The 6073-nt window shown below is 39.8% G+C and overlaps 1 non-coding gene across 1 annotated transcript; it reads left to right on the top strand.

Annotated features, from left to right (window-relative positions):
• Positions 1-3493: 3493 nt before the first annotated feature.
• On the top strand, positions 3494-3599 carry LOC122049938. The gene has a single exon (XR_006131176.1). It is a non-coding gene; the product is annotated as a small nucleolar RNA R71 (small nucleolar RNA).
• The last annotated feature ends 2474 nt before the right edge of the window (positions 3600-6073 follow it).

A 6073-nucleotide genomic window follows, 5' to 3' on the forward strand; every position in this document is an offset into this window, starting at 1 on the left:
CTCAGTGTCTCCAGGTATAGAAGGTTTATCCTCAAAATCTAACTAAGAAATTACCCAATTAGCCGGGTTACGAATAGTAGTTCATTCAGGAAAAGGAAGGGGTAAAGGAGAACCACTCCTCCTAGGAAACGCGAAACCATTCTCATCCCGAACGATCATTTTCATAGCAAGACATGCATCAATGTCAATCATGTCATTACCATGAATTATTTCCAACCCATCAACATCAAGATTTAAATTACAAGCTATTCGGGTAATCAAACCACCAAAAACAATTGATCCCGATGATGCCCTGGCAGATCTTAATAAGGTTTGAACAAAATGAAAACCAGAATCAAATTCAACCCTATAAAGCATAGCCCATAAAGCATAAAGCTCTATCTTTTTAACCACCCCATCACTCTCTCCCCTACCAAAAATAGTTTTACCCATGACTCTATGTAGATACCTAAAGATGGGGTTTTGCATATGGGAGGCCTTAACTCTTGAAGGTTCATAAGGTTGATCTAACCCAGTTATTGCATTCCAAAAATGATTCCAATTAAACCTTGGATCAAACCTACGAGGACTACCGGTGGTTAATCCAAAACAAGAATTAAAGTCACTAAATGCCCATAGAAATTCTTGATTCATTAGTCTAAAAGAGATTTTTCCAAAATAATCATCTTCATTAGTAAAATGGACATCCAATGAACTCAAAAATTCCAAAACAAGACGAGGATATGTAGGCAAATGGGTGTACATAATATCACTCCAATCCAAAAACCCAATCATCAAATCTACATCTTTCCTAATTCCAAGCATATCAAGAATAGTTGGGTCCATATATCTAGTACACACTATCTTTCTATTGACAAGAATTGCAAATCTAGTTACTTGATCATCATTTCTAAAGACAATATTGAATTCATTGTCATTAACTTCGTTGCGTGAAGTCCTTTTGCCTTTGCCCTTCACTGGTTGTTTTCCTTTGTCCCTTGATGGTTCCTTCTCTTTGTCTCCACTGGATCCACCACCTCCTTTGCGAAGTTTCTTCAAAATATTAGACATCTTGATGAGTTTAGATAGGGGAAGAATTATCTAGAGTTGGAGAAATGGAACTCACAGAACACAGATCTTAGGTTAGGAGAACAAAAAGTCCAAGTCTTAGAAAGGAGGAGAATCGGATCTAAGAGATCTTGAGAGATTAGAGAGGAGTTTTTAAGAGATCGGGAGAGAAAGATATGTTTTGGAGAGTTGGGGGTGTGCGGAACACGGCCAAGATCTGGCCGTGTAAGGTAGAAAGAGGACTTTAATAACTCTCCTACACGGGTCGTGCAGATCCACACGGCCTCCCCCTCTTCCCTCTCTGGATTCTTCGCACGGCCGTGTCTGGGACACGGCCTCTCCATCCTTCTTCTCGGGATTCTTTACACGGCCGTGTCTGGGACACGACCTATACCTTTTTCTCCTCGGGAGATCCCACACGGCCGTGTCTGGATGACACGGCCCAAGCACTTCCCTTCTCTGTAACCTTTACCTGGCCGTGTATAGCACACGGTCTGGCTCTGTTTTGCACCTAACCTGAAAACAAAATCAAAAGAACGCATCAAACTAAAAGAAATTAAAATACAAATCAAAACTAACTAAAAGAACCCTTGGGTTGCCTCCCAAGAAGCGCTTGTTTAAGGTCTTTAGCTCGACCAAACTTGATCATTCACTTCTTTTCCTCGCCCTTGGAGGACAAATATACTTTTCGTTTTTGTTGGGAGATCTTCTCCCAACATCTTCCACCACATTGTCTCCTTCATTTGGTGGCCTTCCATGAGGATGGAAATTCCATTCCTCAAGTTTATAAATGTTTGTCCTGCTACAAGCATTTAAAAGAGAGGAGACATGGTTAGAGATATTAGATAGATCATATTCCAACCTTTCCTTACCAATTACCAAAGAAAGCTTATGATTTTTTACATCAATTATAGCTCCAGCTGTAGCAAGGAAAGGTCTTCCTAATATGATAGGAATCCTGGGGTCCTCTTCCATGGCCAACACGACAAAATCTGTGGGAATAACATTCCCATCCACCTCTACTGGCACATCTTCTATAATACCCAAAGGGTACCTGCAGGAATGATCAGCAAGTTGAAGTGCCATAGTAGTAAGTTTAATGTTTTTGAGACCTAATTTATTACAAATTGAATAGGGAATGAGGCTAACACTTGCCCCCAAATCACAAAAAGCTTTTTCAAAAAATTCTTTTCCTATGTTGCAAGGAATATAAAAGCTCCCTGGGTCCTTTAGTTTTGGGGAAGTGTCCTTCTCCAAAATAGCACTACATTCCTCACTAAGCGCAATTGTCTCAACCTCTCCCCTTCTTCTCTTGTTTGACATGAGATCCTTCAGGAATTTGGCAAATCTAGGCATTTGAAGAATAGCATCAATAAGAGGTACCTCTACACAAATTTCCTTAACTTTTTCTAAAAACTTGCCAAATTCTTCATCTTTCTTGAGCATTGTAAGTCTCTGAGGAAAAGGGACAGCTTTGCTCTGATGGTTCAGTGGAAGAGTCTCTTCAACCTCATTGGTACTCTCCTCATTAGCTTGAATCGGATTTGGTATAAGAGGAGAGAGCTCTTCTTCTTTTTGTATCCCTTTTGAAGCGGTCACTTGGGAGTCTCCCAAGATCTGTCCACTCCTAAGCTCAATTCTATTGCAATGTTCCATAGGATTCACATCAGGTTTTCCAGGAAGTTATCCTGGTGATCTGGATGATGAGGAAGCTAGTTGGGCAATTTGACTATCCTGGATCTTTTGATGCATATCAGAATTAACCATTCTCTGAATGAGCCTTGCTATATCTTGCTTCATTTCATTCTGACTTGAGATACTTTCTTCAAGCATCTTTTCAATATTTGACTTTGGTAAACCTTGAGAAGATAGATGTTGGAAATTTTGTTGCCCAGCTTGAAAATTTGGTCTTACCCCCATAGATGGTCCTTGATCTTGGTTATTTCTGTAAGAAAAATTGGGATGGCTCTTCCATCCAGGGTTATAAGTATTTGAGTATGGGTTATTCTGCCTTTGATTGTAACTCACAATTGCATCACATTGCTCCAGTTTATTGATTTGTGCAGTGATAGCTCCCAATGGACATGAGTCATTTGAGTGCTCTAAACTCCCACATACTTCACAAGATGTACTAATAGCATTGACCATATTAGCACTAGTCCCCATATTTTCAAATTTCTTTGTAAGAGCGTCCAATTTTGCAGACAAAAGAGTGACTGCATCTACATCAAACTTCCCTGATGCTTTAATTGTTGGGTTTACAGAAGAATAGCCACCACTTCTTTCATTTTCCCATTGATGATGATTTTGTGCTACACTGTCAATAATTTCTTCAGCTTCATCTAAACTTTTATTCATAAGTGCCCCTCCAGCAGCTGAATCAAGGGACACTTTGGTATGATAGTTGATACCATTGTAAAAAGTGTGCAACACTAACCATCTTTCCAACCCATGATGTGGGCATTGTCTGAGCATACTATTATATCTATCCCATGCTTCAAAAAGAGATTCTGAGTCAGTTTGCTTGAAGCTTGCAATTAAATTCCTCATATGAGCTGTTTTGCTTGGTGGATAGAATTTATCAAGAAACTGTTGCTCACACTGCTCCCAAGTGGTGATGCTATTAGGGGCCAAAGAATTCAGCCATTGCTTTGCCCTATCTCTTAAGGAAAACCCAAATAATAACAATCTAACTGCTTCTGAAGGAACTCTATTCATTTTCATGGTACCACATATTTCATAGAAGACCTCTAAGTGTTGATTGGGGTCTTCATGAGGTCCTCCACCAAATTGGTTCTGCTGCACCATAGATATAATTACGGGTTTGATCTCAAAGTTATTAGCTTCCACTGGAGGTCTTGAAATACTAGATCGAAAACCTCTTGCATAAGGTGCTGCGTAATCCTTGAGTGGTCTATTCGCCATGTTCAAATGTTCCTGTTCTTCAATTTGCCTTTGCAGAATTCTTCTTTTATGGAAAGTTCTGTCAATCTCAGGGTCAAAAGGAAAGAATTCCCCTGCAAAGTTAGATCTTCGCATACACAAGAACAAGATAGCAAATGACAATTCAACAGAAAAAGAAAAATAAGAGAATCAAAAATACAGAATTGAAATTGAACAAAAAGAATTAACAAGAAGTAAGAGTTATACAAGAAAATAAAAACAGAAATCTAATGATTAGTTACAACTATGCAATATGAAAGGAAAACAAATGTTATGTTTAGTCTAACTCAATTGATAATTCCTAATGTTATAGCGCAGTCCCCGGCAACGGCGCCAAAAACTTGTTACGCTCCGCAAGTGTACGGAAATGTCGCAAGTAATATAAAAGATTATCGTATCCACAGGGACTGGAATAAGCACTAGAAATGTCTCAATGCGAATTAGCTAAACAACTATCCAATCGTTTCAAATGCAAAGTGAAGGTAACAAATCTAATATTATAGATCAACAAACAAGAGTTTAGTGTTTTGGGTTATGATAAGGGAGATTCTAGGAGTTTCGGTTTCTTTGTAAGATTTCTTGAATGTAAATGGTTCACCAATTCTTATCCCTCAATTGCCAAACTCTTGTAGAAAGTTGCCGGTTCTCTCTTGCAATAGATAACCGGCTAAGGACTGAGAAATGTATCTAAACATGATCAATTAGACGTGAACCTACGTTGTCCTTACACAGAAGCGCACCTATTACTATGCCTTCCTCGGATATCAACATAGAAGCCCACAACTTATTAATCTATCAAGATACAAGGAACTAATCACAAAATCCATCCTACTCTCTTGAATATTCCTATTTCCTCTTCAAGATTATCTCTCAAACGTCCTTACACGGGCTTGCACCTGTCACGTGGATCCCTCGGATGATCGAGTGAGAGTTTATCTTTACAAAGTCCACAAGAAATCCAAACAATCAATCAAGAATGAGAATTAAGCACAAATCATCATTACTCACTCAAGATCTAATTGATACAAGTAAGACAATGTCATTGAAACAAGAAAATGGCAAATCCACAAGAGATTACATCAATCCATCATACAAATACTCCCTTAATCCTAGAATACAAGATCTACTCCATGAATCGAGGAAGAATATCCGAAGAAATGAAGATTACAAGCATTTCTTAAATTCCCAATCCAAGAAACCAAGAAAAGGGGGAAAGAGAAAACTTATCTACGGAGAAGCCTCGTCTTCGGATCCAATCCTCGCTCCGGAGTCGAAATCATCAAGAACTCCCTTAGAATCGCCCAGAAATCCTCCCAAGAGTGGGAGGAAACTACCAAATCTTGCCTTCTCCCAAAGGGGGAGAGATCCCCTTTCAATTCATGAAGGAGGGTTTAAATAGAGGAGGGAATCGGGCGCCACACGACCCCGTGACACGGCCGTGTGAGATTCACACGGCCATGTCCAGTTCCTTCTCTGCCAAAGCTGCACGGCTGTGTGACTCGCACGGCCAGGACCCTTCTACTCTCTGGAAATGCTACACGGCCGTGTGGTGCACACGGCCACAGCCTGCTTGCTTTCTGGAAACCTCACACGGCTCTGGTTGGCTTCAAATCTTGACACGACCGTGTGAGGTTCACACGGCCATGTCATCTTCCTCTTCTGTTGGTGCCAAACTCCACACGACCCGAGCTCCATACCAGTGCAGGGCCGTGTGAGGTACACGGCCTGGTGACTTCTCCCTTTGTTTCCTCCAAGGCTTGCCCAAAGATGTAGATTCTTCACCAAATCGACTCCTGTGTACAGAAAAATGCACAAAAAGCAGATCTCCGAACCAAAAGAGTAAATATGCTAAAAGGAAAGCTGGAAGTATAAAAATGCATAGATCAAGCATGCTCAAAGTATGTAAATGTGCGTAAAAACATGCATAAAAGAGTATATAATCTACGCACATCAAACGATGTAGTTATTAAAAGAAATAAAATGATTATCTGTTCTGGTGCATTAGTTGGCAATTTGTATACTTTAAATCCAATTTCTTCCACAAAGCAAAACATGGAAATTTATAACTCATCTTCTAATTCTA

Source organism: Zingiber officinale, chromosome 2B, assembly GCF_018446385.1.
Source record: "Zingiber officinale cultivar Zhangliang chromosome 2B, Zo_v1.1, whole genome shotgun sequence".
Taxonomy (NCBI): domain Eukaryota; kingdom Viridiplantae; phylum Streptophyta; class Magnoliopsida; order Zingiberales; family Zingiberaceae; genus Zingiber; species Zingiber officinale.